Here is a 14,561-nt window from a genome sequence, read left to right on the forward strand (position 1 = left end):
ATCACCAAAGGTTATTAACTATTCCTTAACACCTGGTACACAAACCCCTCTTTCTGAGACTGCTTTGACAAAAATAAACAAAAAAGTGTGAAATAAATCAAGATTTGACTGACCATCCTAGGTCTACCCAACTGCTAGCTGAATGACTTTCAAAACGTCTTTAAATTCTTAAGGACTCAATTTCTTCCTCTGTAAAATGCAGATAGTAACTGTTTTGGGCATTTTAACTTAACAGCAATAACAAAAATTACAGGAAGATAAGTAATTATTGACCCCATTGTATCACATGGATCCCCTGACAATTAAAAAAAAAAAGATGAATGAGATATTAAGAAATAAAAAGGAAAACAGAGTAAAGACAAAACAGAAATAAAGAAGGAAACCCAAGAGGAAAGAAAATGGCACATAAGCACTAAATGGTAGCATTTTATCATTATTTTATTTATAGTCTACACTAACTGTGTGCTCTTCCATACAAAAGACGCATCTAAAAACCAACTTGTTTGACAAATGCGGGGAGGACAAGGTGCCTCTAAGATAGGTGTGCTTAAATCCAGAGCAGCCATAGCTTTTATCAAATTCTCTTCCAACCTGAAAAATCTAACGATTCTATGAAATCACTTCAATTTGTGAAAGCCCAAGCAAAAGAAATTCAAAGTTAAAAGGAAGAAAATGTGACTTTGACTCAGGTCAGTCAAGTATTACCAGGATAGATAAAAGTAGATTTTTAGCAATACAGTTAACAATGGGTCTTGCCACAATAATAGCAAACATCCAGATATTGGAAAGGAATCAGATGGTAAATTTAAAAAAGACTGTTTTCAATCCTTATATTTGGCATCACATAGATTCAGCGTATTTTAATTCTTTTTTTTAAAAAAGCATGGATCAGTTAAGGAAATAATATAAGTTCATTCTGATCTTTAGAAAGACATTCTTCCCCCCATATTGTTCACTTTGACAATTTCTCTTTTTTCTTATTTGGCCAAAATATAACGTATTCTCTAAACAAAACACAGATGTTTCCTTTGCAGCTTTTATACAAATCTCTTGCTTTTCCAACGTGATTTGGCAACTCAAAATCCAAAGCACCCTAGAAAATATTATGTTTACACGTCTTATTATTCATCTTTGTGTCTCCAATATAGTTTCAATTTGACTATACCTTTCAGTGTACAGGGAACCACTCAGCTTGAATCTTTTAGGTTCAAAATTCCATAAATTTTAAATGAGGTAAGTAAAAGGAGGTGGAGAAGCTCATAACTCCATTTCTTATGGCTTTAACAATAAAAGCACGTACCTGGTATGTACTTAAAAATGTACTATGTGCCACAAAGCTCCCCAACTCAACAATCTCCCTCCTGACACAGTCTACTCTCAAAATAAAGTCAGCTACTCCTCATCTCTCTACTTCCACTTCCTTCCAATTCACAAATACATTGTTAATTTCCTCTTTGTATTTCAGAGACCAGTTGATCAGCACAGGATAGTCTTTAACAAAATTGTTGTGAGTGAAGATAGGGTAATTAAAAAAAAATCATGTTCAGAACTGTTAATAGTCAAGAGTTGTAACTTTTCAACCAGGAAGAGCTATGGTTCTGAATTTGCTACAACTGCTCCTTGAAGTGGACAAACATAACCAGCCTTGGGAACACTCAGGTTAAGACCATGACAAGCTATTTCAATGAATTATATAAAGAAACATAGTTGCTTTCACTGCCTCAAATAACACTGCAGTAATTCTGTGATACACTTCAGAAGAGTTAGCATTGGAGGGAAAAGAGCCTGTGCGGCAGCCCTTGGTGACTACATTTCCCTCCAGTGCGATGCAGGCAGCAGGACATCAGCGCTTTGAGAACTAGCATAAGCGACTGGCAACAATGTGCCTTCCCAGAGAGCCTGGTCTTGGAGAATCCAGGCTATGAGGCTTGCAAATGCTGCATGAGTTTTATGGCTACCAGGTTGGGAGCAAGGTTTTTTAACGGCTTCCTGAAAATCAGATGGCAACTGGTTTTTTCTTCAAACAATGGCATATTCTTTAAGAAAATCAAATTATCAATGAAATTTGCCATGTGACCACAGGCAAGTTAACTATTCTTGCATTTCTCAGACTAGGTTTCCTTATCTCTAAACTAGAGAAAATGATACCTATATGTCACAGGGGAACTGGAAGGATTAAAAGACAAAATGTGTGTAAAGCTTCCAGTACAATGTCTGGCACAAAACGGTTGTCCCAAAAAGTTCAATACTCTTCCTTTCCCTGCTCCCCCTCCCAACAAAACAGGAAAAGGCAACAGCCAAGGAACTAAACAACTTCTTAATATTCCAAGTTTCTACCCAATCATCTCTTCTTCTTTTAAAACCACAGGCTTGAAATCTTTACTGTTTACTGTCAACAACGGCATATACTGCTGTATAGTCAGAATTTTAGAATTTAGAAATCAAATATAACCCCCTTATTCAACAGATGCTGCCGGGGGAGATAAAAGGGCTTTCCTTTTATCTGTATCATCTTGATTTAGTAGCAGAACCTAAACTCGAAAAATAAACGTGGAATAACAGGAATACTATTTTTTAACATGTTTTTCAAAAATCAAACCTGAGCCTACATAACCCATTGTGCAAACAGTCTGTTTAGGAGAAAAACTGCAACTGTGATTAATTTCTCTCAAGAATATTTATTTCCCATTTGGAGAGTTTCACATGTTTCCAAACATATTTTCTTGATGTCCTCCATGTCATTGTGTATTCTCTCCTTCCCTTAATTTGTTTCTTTTCCAGTGTATAAATCTATTGCTGTATTATAGATTATTATAATATAAACTCAGAAATTCAGGAATTAAAAAAAAATCTTTAAAAGCATGCTCTCAGAAATCATCACACTCTGTTAAACACTTGCTATCTCTCAACTTCTAGATAGATTCCTCAAGAGAGAAGTCCTTTTTTCATTCTGAACTTCTAATTCTCAAATTTTGATTGTGTCCTGTTAGTTACCAAACACACCATTATACTACTCTCATTTCAATATTGTACATAAACGATTCCCCATCTTACCAATGAAATGCTTTTTTAAAGCAGTAACATATTTAACATGTGCACATGTTATGAAGAGCACAGGCAAACTCAACTATTAAAAACATGTAACTATAAGGAAAGCCATCTTAGTCACTGCATGTGACTACAGCTAAGCTTTTCTCTTAAGTATCTAAAGCAAATCACCAGACTTTTACCTAGTACCCTCACATAGCTAGATAAGAAAGTAAAAGTAAAATAATGAAAGCAGACTCTAAACAGCAGAAGCTCCAAACTCCTTAGTTTCTCTGTTGTGCTCAATCCTTTAGCAAATTACAGGCCTGAAAACAAGGAGTAGCTCTATCACTTAACAAGTGACTAAGGAATGACTTTGTTAATTAGAAGTCCAAGGGTGAGAGGCTCCTTTCCACCAAAGCTCTGAATAAACACCAACATCAGGTCAACCAGAGTTGTCTTGGTCCCAGGAGTAGCTTAAGCTGATGACTCAAATTCCCAGCAGGATTCTAGTTTAATATTTATTGAAACTCTGAGCTTAGTCACACAGTGACTTGGAATTTAAGGCACATGGGGTCTCTTCTTTCCATCCTTAAAGATATTTTTGCTAAGTGACACAAAGTTAAAGAGGCAAGATGGGTTTTAATTTAGAGTTTTTATTCCCTGAGGTGTAAGAAGTTAAAATTTTATTTTCTGGGGAGAGTGAACCATGCTAGCTCTGAATTTCAAACACAACTATTAACCCTGTCAGAGAATTCTATTATCAAGTTTTACAAAACTGTTTATTATTATTATTATTATTATTATTATTGCTACCCCAGCCCTATGTATTGAAAGTGGAAAGAAGGAAGGGAGGGAAGGAGGGAAGGAGAGAGGGAGAATGGATGAATGGATGTATGTCACAATCACCTTTCTAGCCAAAATTGCAACATATGCTGGAGTTCTTGAAATTATTTCAACCAAAAAAAGAATCACAGGACTCATAATTTGTTTAGCAGGTAATTATTTGCCCCATTATCTTCAAGAACAATCTATCTTAAAACTGTGTATAGCTTTTTAAAAAATCTTAATACTAAGAGGATCCTTTTTTTCATAACCCCAAAGAGTGTTTTCTTCCTCTATTTTTGAATTGCCAGCCTTCTCAATTCTTTAAATCTGATTCACATTATACTACTTTTAGAGTTCTAGGCTAAATGTTTATCCGTAGCATGATTCAAGGTATTAATTTCAACAAAATACTAATATAATGATAAAATGTATCACATTTATTTTTAACTCTTTCCTATTCTTCCGTTTTAAGAACTTAAGGAAAACTATTTTGTTTCGGGTGCATTTTGATAAGCTAAAATACCACAACTTTTGTAATTCTTCATTTGTAATATTTGCAAGATAGTGTAGGGATCAATTTGAATGTCAAGGTTCATGATATAGAGTATGCACCATAACAGTGAGAAAAGTTAGTATAAATTCCTACTCATCTCAGTTTCTATATTTATTGCAACAAATTAAAACTGCATTTCATAACTCGTAGTAAAACAAAAGGAAAGTTCTGTTTTAAACAAACTCCAACCTTCACAATCCTATACATTCAGTATCCATCAACCTGAACACTGAATTTCAAGAAAAAACAACAGATGGGCATCCATATAATAGTTTGCAAAGAAACCCTGATAAGACTTCAGGAGTTTCTGTGGTCTCTATTTTCCCCCTACCATGAATCATAGGTAATGTGCTTAAATAAAGCATTCTTTCTGCAGTTATTTACATGTTTATCTTTATCAGAGATCCTATAAAAGAATTATCCACTTCACCACCCAAACTTTAGCACTCAGAACACGGTTTTCCCTGTTGATGAAGACCCTTGGAAAATTCCAGATCTTAAAAGATTAAAGAAAATGTGATCTAATATTAATTCATTTTCCTCCAAAGTATAACTCCTGATTCCATGCTGGTACCCAATTTTGATCCTCTACTTTAAAGATATCTCAGAGACATTCAAAACAAAGTGTGAACATGCACAAAAGGGGAACTTGTCGTTTCTCTCCCTCAAACAACCACTATTTATATAATATTGCTGGCCTCCTAAAAGAGAATAGAATCCATTACCATCAGCAATTCATGTCTCTGCTTCAGCATCAGACGCAAACAGGATACAGAAACTAGATCTCTCTCCTCCATTTACTTTTTGTTCATTCCAACCTCTCGACATAATCTTCAGTTCCATTCCAATGGCCTGTTTCACCATCTGACACTCCTGGTTTTTACCTTCTCAAGTCTTAGTGGCCATAGTGGTGTTACATTTCTCTAATTGTTGTGTTATCTAAATACTACAGGATGAGCTTGCTCATTCCCCCTCCCGCAAAAGTCCCTGAAAAAACTACAACTTAAGGAAATGCAACTTGAACCTTTTTAGTTCACAGATTCAAACTCATATCCTGCAAGACCCTAGCATATCTTGTTGAAAATTTTCTTTGACTTTTTAACAGTAGTCAAGATTATTTTAATGAAAATATTTCTCCAGTTGGAAGACATGGGTATACAGGACTTTGCTAGAATGGCAAATGCTTTTTCCCAGTCTTCATCCGTGTAACAGTAAATCATTATTAAACAAACACACAGAACAAAACCCACTCTGATTGTGTATCAATCACCTGAAGGGGCAGAAGGGAAAAGTACAAGAGTGAAGAAACTTCTCCCCAACCACAGCCAAGAAGGAACGCTGCAACTAAGGCACTTTTCATGGAAGAAAATATCCAAAGATCTAGACACTGTTTATTTTAGAAAAGGGGAAGAGGGCAAGGGAGGGAGGGAAATGGTAGGGAAGGGACTAGAACTCCTCTTCTCTTACTAACCTACATTAAAAACTAATTGTATCAAGCAATCTCAAATGCGAAAAGCAAAACTGACCCTAGCACAATTTAAAGTGAATAATGTTTTCCTTGACAAAAATTTGGTATTTTAAACTCATTCTGAGCAAAATTATCTTTTAACCTGATACACCAAACTATTACTGCTTTTCCCAAACAACAGTTAGAACATGAGCTTTTAAGTTTCTTACATTCTTTACGTTTTAAAATTAAAAGCCAAATTCCTTTAACCTCATATATCCTAAGTCACTCTGATTTAAAATTACTTCTATGTCATTGTCTTCTAGCATTGGTCTGCAATAGAATCTGTGCAATTAACAATAATCTTCTTCCCTCTGATCTTTCTAGAGTCAAGGATGGCATATCTCCTTATCTTATTTGTTCCATTAGATTGGCATATTTTGCCTCATCTGTCACCTTCTATCAAACTCTGCTTTCAGATATGCGTTAATTCATTTTTAGTTGTCCTCAATGTTCTAAAATAGTGATGTTTGACAGAATTAATACAGTGCTCTAGTTCTTTCTGTTCAACTGGTATTTAATTAAAGATCTTGGAGGCCATCTTTCTCTCAGGCTACACCACTTAAAGGAGGAACATTACTTCCTCCATGGACAATGTGATAAGCCACATGGCAACAAAGCTGCCTCCCTAAGGTCTCTCATTTAATAGACTGCTTTATCACATATAAACTACCAGCAAAACAGATTATCACTTTAATTCACATTGATTTTACTTTTCATATCTCTGAATCACAACTCTGTCATGGGCTGCGTTCTCTCTTAACTTCTGAATTTCCAGAATTTCTGTAGTTGTAATGCTCTCCTGTATTTTTGCTTTTGTTTCATCTGGACTTCAAAAAGTTCTAATGGCATCTGATTTGGAAGATTTATTGAACCTCTGATAACAACGCAGAAGTCTTTAAGCAATCAGAACTGCCTTGGCACACAAACTGAAAACTCCGTTTTAAAATCTTCTGAATTAACATCTTTTGGAGAATAGCCCACTCAACTTGATATGTCATAATTTTCAATTCTAAAGGTGGCACGGATAATTTAAATTGGCACTTGCTATTTATTACTTAAATAATTGTTCTCTTGGATGGCCTTTTGAAAGCTAGTACTTCTTAATCATTTTCGACTATATCAGAACTGTAACAGACATGTCAATTTAAGCAAACTTCCTGAGCAATAAACTAACAAACAGACTCTAGGTGGTGGTATAGGTTATTTTTTATCATGATGTTTTTGCACTTATAACTGCAAGAGTCAGAAAAGCCTTTAGTTTCTTCACACACTTCTTTAGTGCAAAGTTAACAATATTTTAGGGTGTTAAAATTAGCAAAATCCAAGTTCTGCAGAGTTTAGAAATGCATATAAAAGAGGCATTAAACCTGGTTTTCAACTAACTTCCCACAGGCATTAAACCTGGTTTTTCAACTAACTCATTTGAATAAAATCAACAACGAACAGTCCTTTTTTTTTTTCTGTTATGTTCTGATGTATATTTTACTCACACTCCTAGGGCACTTTTAAAGGTAAGTTTGGAAAGAGGTCCTTCTCCACCAGAGTATGAAACAGACTAGAGCAACCAATCCTACAACCTGCAGGGCAGTAGCCGCTCCACTAATTGATTCTCCTTCTTTGTCTCTAGGAACTATGCCCAGGCAGAAAAAAAGTTACTGTAGGTGATGAAGCCAGTGCTCCCTGAACCAAATAAACCCTATCGACGTTACCGAACTGCTGGGCAAAACCAGAGCAACTCACTTACTTGGAAGGTGAAAAACACTTCAACATACTCCAGGCGGCAACCGACACTTAGGGGCCAGGCAGATGAAACACCATTTGTTTAAAAAGTCTATTATTTCACTGTCTCTTCAACAAAGGTGGAAAACTGATGATTAAACACTGAATAATGCCACCCACTTACTAAACCTATGATTCACTAATAAGCAGGTTCAATGCAATTCATAACTTTAAAGAATGAATTACCGAAGCCCCTTGCTTCACAAATTCCCCCAAGAAACAGAAAGAGCATTCATCACATATAACCCGACAACCATTTTTACTATGGACACCTACAGATGGCTTCTCTTCCTCTAAGGACACAATTTCCTTCACAATCCCACATGTAATCATTTACAATACCAGAAACAAACTCCAACTCAGTTCCACCAACTGGGTTTTTAAAAATCCTTGTGCCTAAGAACGTCTTTTTTCCCCAAAGTAAAATGTGCCATTAAAAAATATTTTTAAAACGCAAAAGTGCTTATCATTCCGTACTTCTTTTACTACCTTCAGCAGCCAATTATTGACGTGATAAAAGGTAGAAACTCCTGGAATGCTTCAGAGATCAACATGTGTCACAGACTCCCAGCCTGTCCGCCTCTAAGACACAGTTGGTTCCTTTGTTCCTTCAGACTGAACACCAACTCCTGATTAAAATTGGGAAACTACTCTGGAAGGGATGGGAGGGTCTGCAGAATACGTCCACGGAAACCTTCATAAAACAATATTCAATCGTAATAAGGTGGACACAGAAGAAGGGAGAAAAGGCAGCCTCCCGGACTTCCACCGGGCTCACCCTAAATGGGAGCCGGCCCCTGGTTCCTGGTAAAATGATGGCTGAGGCCTCGGGTCCGTGAGCCTCGCCATCGGGAGGGGACCGCGAGTGCGGGCAGAGCGGGCCCGGGGTCGGGTGGGGGCCGGGCGAGCTGTCCCTTTTCCTATTCACTTTCCCAGCCGGGTATCCAGCGAGCAAGGAGCAGGGAGGCACCCAGGCGAAAGGCGCCGCCCAGGATCCGGCTGGACAGCAGGACCGAGAGAGGCGAGGCGAGCGGTGCCCGGGGTTCGGGACCGAGAGGGCAAGCGAGCGGGTGCAACCCCGACCCGGCCCCCCGTGCCCCCGTGTCCGGCCCCGCGCAGGGGCCACCCGACGGCCGCCCCCTTGCCCAGAACTGGCACGGACAGGCGGGCCGACCCGGGGCCACTCCACAACTTGCCGGCACGCCGCCCCGGCCCCCCGCGAGAACCCGGAGACTCGAACCAGGCAGCAGAGGCAGGATTTCCCCGGAAACGCGCCCTCCCCGCCGCCCCGACGCCCCCGCGGCCCTGCCCGCCAAGCCAGAGCCGACGCGGGCCGCGCTCCCGGGCCGTTTCCGGCGGCGCCGGCGGCCGCTACTCCTGGCGCCCTGGCCGCGGCCGTCACTCACCCCAGGCCGCCGCGGCTCCCAGCCTCCGGCTCCGTCAGGCTTGGTCGGTCCGCGAAGGCGCCTGCCGCCCCGTCCTGGCCCGGCGCCCCGGCGAGCTCTTCCCTCCGACCAGCGGCGCTTACGGCGCAGCGGCGGACGCGAGGCCACGGGTGGACGGGCGCGCGCGGGTGGCGGGCGGGCGTGGGGCCGGGTCGTCCCTGCGCCTCGCCGCCGCCTCCTCCGCCGCCGCCTCCCGAGTTCGGGGCTCTGCTGCAATGTCTGCGAGGCTGACTTTGAGCGCCTCGCTCACCGCCCGCCCGCCCGCCCGCAGCCGCGCTCCTCCCTCCGCCGCCGAGTCCGCCGCGGCCCAGTCCCTCCCCTCGCCGCCCCACGCCATTCAGCTCTTCAGCCAAGTTTCTTAACCCTTTTCTCCCCCTCCCTCCCATTGTCACCCGGTCAGGAGGAAGCCGCGCGGATCCGGGCGGCTCACAGGAGCTGCGGAACCCCCTCTGTTTCGTGGATTTCCTCCTCGCCTGCTCTCCGGGTGGCCCAGACGGGACTGCAAGACCCGGAGGCAACGAGAGGACCGCGTCCCCGAGAGAGGGGCTGCACGGCGCGCCCGGGCCGTCCCCAGGGCTCCCAGCTCTGTCCAGCTGCCCGCGACCGAGGCAGGCGCCTGGACAGCTCCTCCTGGGGACCCGGGAAAGCGCTCTTGGGACCCAGGCCGAATGCTCCCGTTTGGGCACAGCCTGGGGGCCGGGGCGCCCCAGACGCTCCAGGGTCCCCGCCTGCCTTAAGCGTCTACCTCCTCCCCTTCACCCCACAACACGCGCTCTCTGGGCCCCCTTTCACCCACCCACCCCCAATTTCTATCTCCTTGTAATCTGTGTGTCCTGCTTTAATGTTGGGGGGCACGGGCGCGAACTCTGGGTCACTTTGACCCCATGCCCAGCACGTAGTAGGCGCCCAGCACTCGTGTGGAGCGACTCTGGGAGGAAAACTAGGAAGGAGACCTGAGGAGCGCCCCGCTCAGCTCCCTGGACAGACGTAGGACCCAGGAGCAGGGTTAATCCTCGGCTGCTTTGTCACTGCGAAGTCTCCAGCGGAGTCTGTCAGCCAATCTGCATCATCCCCGGGAAGGATCTGACCCAACAAGACAAGGGAAAAGGAGCAGGGCTGCTACTTCTTCAGCAGCTCTCCTCGGTTCAGTCTCCGAATAAGAAATAACAATTACATCACGAGGCCGGGGCGGCAGCGCGGTGGAGCCTCTCGTTTTCCTGCAGCCTAATCTCACTGAACCCGCCTCTAAATTGGGGGGGCTACAGATTGTTGAAAGGAGAAAGTGGAGGGAGGAGAGAGTCATACGAAACCATAATTTCCCCTTATCCTTGTATTTGCTGTTTGAAAAATCGTATCCTCAACGCTCCCCAGACATCTCACTAGAACTATTAACACCCCCTCAACACCTCCCCAGATGTCAGGTTTCTTTTTGACCTGAGCATCTAACATTTAGTAATTCGCCATGAAAAAAATTACCAGGGGAAACGAGTGTTGTTGCTGAAATTGTTTTTTGCTTGACACAAAAAAGCTAAAGTACAGCTTAGTCTCACCCGAAATTCTGAAACGGCATGCCTGTGTTAAAACACTTATTACATAAGACAAATGAGCCGATGAGGCACTCCATTCTTATATGTAGGTTTTCATATCCTGAAGAATTTGATAGCATTTGGAAATGAAGTTGCTAATGCGCTTAAAAAACAAAAACTATCCAAGTCATGAAACTGTATTCTGTGCCTGTTATGTAATGGCTGTATTGTGTATTGCAAATTTCACTTAACCTTTAAAAATATGAATGAGAGTTTTAGAATACTGTCACAGTCTTGAAAGTGAAAGCAATTTTTCAAATTAATGCTTAATAAATTCAGCACCTAGCACAGTGCCGGGCACATAGTGCCAATGTTTTCCTTAGTGGCAATGGCACATTTTAAAACAATTATTTTACATCGCCCCAGTGATTGAACCATGCAATCTGTTGCCATTTTATATAAACTTCATATAATATAATACCATATTATTTGCATATACCACAGTTCAAAATCTGCTCTAGGCAAATTAGTAAAGTCTGCTGTTTTTTAGTGCATCATTTATTCAGAATTGATGCAAAGCAAACCGTTTCAATTCAATGATGACCAGCATAATTGGAGCTTGGCCCTTAGTGGGGGTCAAACTTTTTTTTATGAAAATTATTTTTAACCATTATACAAAGATTTTTCTACAATGTATTGCAAATGTTTCTCTTAAGCAGTTTGTTGAACGTCATTTAGCATTTTCTTGACAATTCAATGTCAATTTTATTAAAAGTAATTATTGTAGTAGGTTGTAGCGGATTCAGTAAATATATCCAGTTCTTATTCTATATTCTTTCTAGGTGTTAGGGATGCTCCCAGGAGGTACAAAAGCTAATCAGTCGCTGCACCGAAGGACTCTAGGATGCTATGACTTAGTGATTATCTCTGCCTTTTGTAATTTCTCTCTCTCCCCCTTCACTAACTGACAATCTGTTGTCCTTACTGTTACTACCATAGCTGCCACTAACATTCTCCTCATCTTCTGATTGGTAACTTCCAGTCTAGTGCGGACTGGGAATCCAGATAGCCTCACTTGTCACAATTCTGTCTAAAGTAAACTTAATAGGTTCTGGGTAAGGGACTAATGGGCTCACCAAGGAGTAGGGCGCACACACACCTTAGTGCATCGACTTTGGGGAAGATATTTGGACTACTCAAGTCTATCTTTTAAATACATTCCTCTTACTTCTTAACCAGGTTTTGGACCACAGAGATTGCCCAACAAGCCGAGAATATTCCAGCCCTCCAACATTGTTGTTAAAAAGTCCACTACTATATGTTAGGTGACTTCCCAAAGCTGCTCACTTCTTCTTATTCTGTTTTCTCAACCCCACAAAAATCCAATCACTGAAATCCTGAACTCTTTTGATAGTGGCATGAGTGTTAAGTAAATTGCACACCTCTTGTGGAATTCGTTTTCACTTAATCATGCTAATTATGTGGAGACTTGTTTGTTGTTGTTCTTTGTTTTTTTAAGTAAATCAATACCTAAATTTCCTGGCTAACAGAGTCATTGCAAGGATACTAGGGCATTATATGTAATATAAGAATGCCTATTTGGTAATTTGTACTTTGAAGTCAAGTCTCATTTGAATCATTTGTGATGTGAAAACAATGCTGTTGGGTTTATATACTTAAACACCTAATTATTGTTTTATATCCAGGGTTCCTGTGGGATCACATGCCTTTAGTTCAGTCTCAGTATACCTCTCCGCCACAAAGATGTAGTCTGGGTGTGTTCTCTAGCCTTTGGTTCTGTAGCCTTTGGTGTGTTCTCTAAATCTCTCCTGTATAGCATTTTCAAAGACCGTTTTGTTAGTGGGTATTTGCTTGTCTGTATCCCACTGTAGAATGCAAGCAGTACAGGCACAGGGTCCATATCCCTCTCATTCACATTTGGGGACTTCCAGCTACCTATCCCTGTGCCCAGCAAACAACAGACATTCAGTAGATATTGGCCAACATACTGTCTTACCCCAGAGGACAGAATGTATCTTTCTCTTGGGGTCCTGGCTGTGATGTAAGGGAGTTCAGAGAACATTTTGCAGAGGAAATAATGCTTCCGCTGGCCATTAAAAGGTTAAAAGAATTAGCCATGTAGGCAAAGTGGGAAAAGGGGTTCTCAGGAGAGGACATAGACTGTTTAACAGTAGAGAGGTATGAGAAGACAAAAATATGCACTGAGAAGTATTGAGCCCATATTTACACTATGGAGTGAACTATGACACCTGAGTGGGGGGAAATATGTGTAATATAATAGATCACAGACAAATGGAACCACACTGCAGTTACCTTATTAACCACAGTCCCTTAGCCTCTGGAGCAGCACTGACCAATAAAAACATAAAGTGAACCACAAATGTGAGCCACATAAGGAATGTTAAATTTTCTGGTAGTTATATTCAAAAGTACAGAGGAACAGGTAAAATTAATTATAATAATGCACTTTAACCCAATACATCAAAAATTACCCTTTCATGTCTATACAACATACAGAATTATTAATTAGATATTTTACAATCTTTTACAGTCTTCAAAATCCAGTGTGTCTTTTACATTTATAGCACATCTTCATCTGGACTAGTCTTATTCCAGGGCTCAACAGCCGCATGTGGCTAACAACTGCCATATCCGGTAGTGCAGCTCCAGAGAATGTAGGAAATATTTAATAATATAGTTTAAGAAAAGTTTCTTAAGAGGAAAATCTAAATCTTGTTAACTCTAAAAGCTTATGCCAATTATTAGTGTTGGATTATGCTAGGTTATAAAGACCACCTTCCTGTGTTTAGACTTTTACGCCAATTAGAGAATCAGCAAAGTTTGCATTTTATGTACTGTGTCTTCATTAATGATGCTGTAGTTACAACTACTTCTATCTCTATTAACTGTGGTGGTGGACTGTAAATGTAAACTGTCTTTATGGCAGAAATAAAACGCTATAGATTTGGGGTTGACTAAGCTTTAAAAAAAATTCTCTCTACAATATGAAGCTATCTCTTCTATGCAGTTACTGCCAAGCATCTTCCTAGCTGTAAAAGTCCAGGGTTTTGCTCTCTAATTCTTTTATACCCAGTTACTTGTAGATGACAAAAACCACCCCGACCTTTGTTTGAGGCAGTCACTTACCTGAAGCTGCAGTAAGGATTTGCTGCAGCTCCCTGAGTACCAAGAAAGGTCTAAAGAGCTGACCGGAAGATGCTGAGACACCCTCTCTGCAGGTTACTGTGCAGCTTTCCCTAATGAGATTGGAGCCCTTTTGGTTTCATTGGGATTTGAGTGCCGAAGACTGGCAAATCCAGGGCACTCATTTTCTACACTAAAATGAATCTTGAAAACTGTATCTTTTTAAAAAAAAGTCGGAGAATGATTGTGTACAAGTAGCCAAACCTGTGCAAGGAAAAGGCAGATACTTTAATGAAATGCATATGTGGTTGATGCCGTCTCATTCCGTCTCAAAACAAGAAAATGTCTAGTATACTTAAAGGGTTAGAAAAGCCAAGAAGTCCCAACGAAGCAAGGAAAACCTGTCAGTTTTAATAATGTGTCAGTTTGATATGTCTAAATGATTGAGAGTAAATATTACATGAAACCTTTCCTTTTATGTAGAAATGGCGTATGCAGCTCTCATTAGGCAGTCCTGTCGTAAATGCATACGAAAGTTTCATTTAAGGGATTTCACAAACATAGGACCATGTTATGAATCAATTCAGTAAAAACATGATCCTATTATTTTTAGAGATATATTTAGATAGACTTCAACTAAAGAAAAGTGAAGTACACATCTGTTTTTCCAAATAATTCAGGGTTCTAAAGGGAAGAAAGATACAAAGAAAGCATGATGTATGCTTACT

The 14,561-nt window shown here is 40.8% G+C and overlaps 1 protein-coding gene across 7 annotated transcripts in view; it reads right to left on the reverse strand.

The window, feature by feature from the left end:
• Positions 1–10,377, reverse strand: part of NRIP1 (nuclear receptor interacting protein 1) — a 216,895-nt gene extending 206,518 nt beyond the window's left edge. For 2 of the 7 annotated variants that reach the window (XM_055373978.2, XM_055373973.2), the window contains exon 1: positions 9,104–9,345. The gene's annotated coding sequence lies outside the window, so the exon portion shown is untranslated. Of the gene's footprint in view, positions 1–8,186; positions 8,671–9,103; positions 9,368–10,095 lie in introns of those variants that run through there. The other 5 variants (XR_010132420.1, XM_055373974.2, XM_031005226.3 and 2 more) reach the window with 5 other exon arrangements.
• Positions 10,378–14,561: the final 4,184 nt, after the last annotated feature.

The sequence above is a fragment of the Gorilla gorilla genome, chromosome 22, assembly GCF_029281585.2.
Source record: "Gorilla gorilla gorilla isolate KB3781 chromosome 22, NHGRI_mGorGor1-v2.1_pri, whole genome shotgun sequence".
NCBI lineage: Eukaryota > Metazoa > Chordata > Mammalia > Primates > Hominidae > Gorilla > Gorilla gorilla.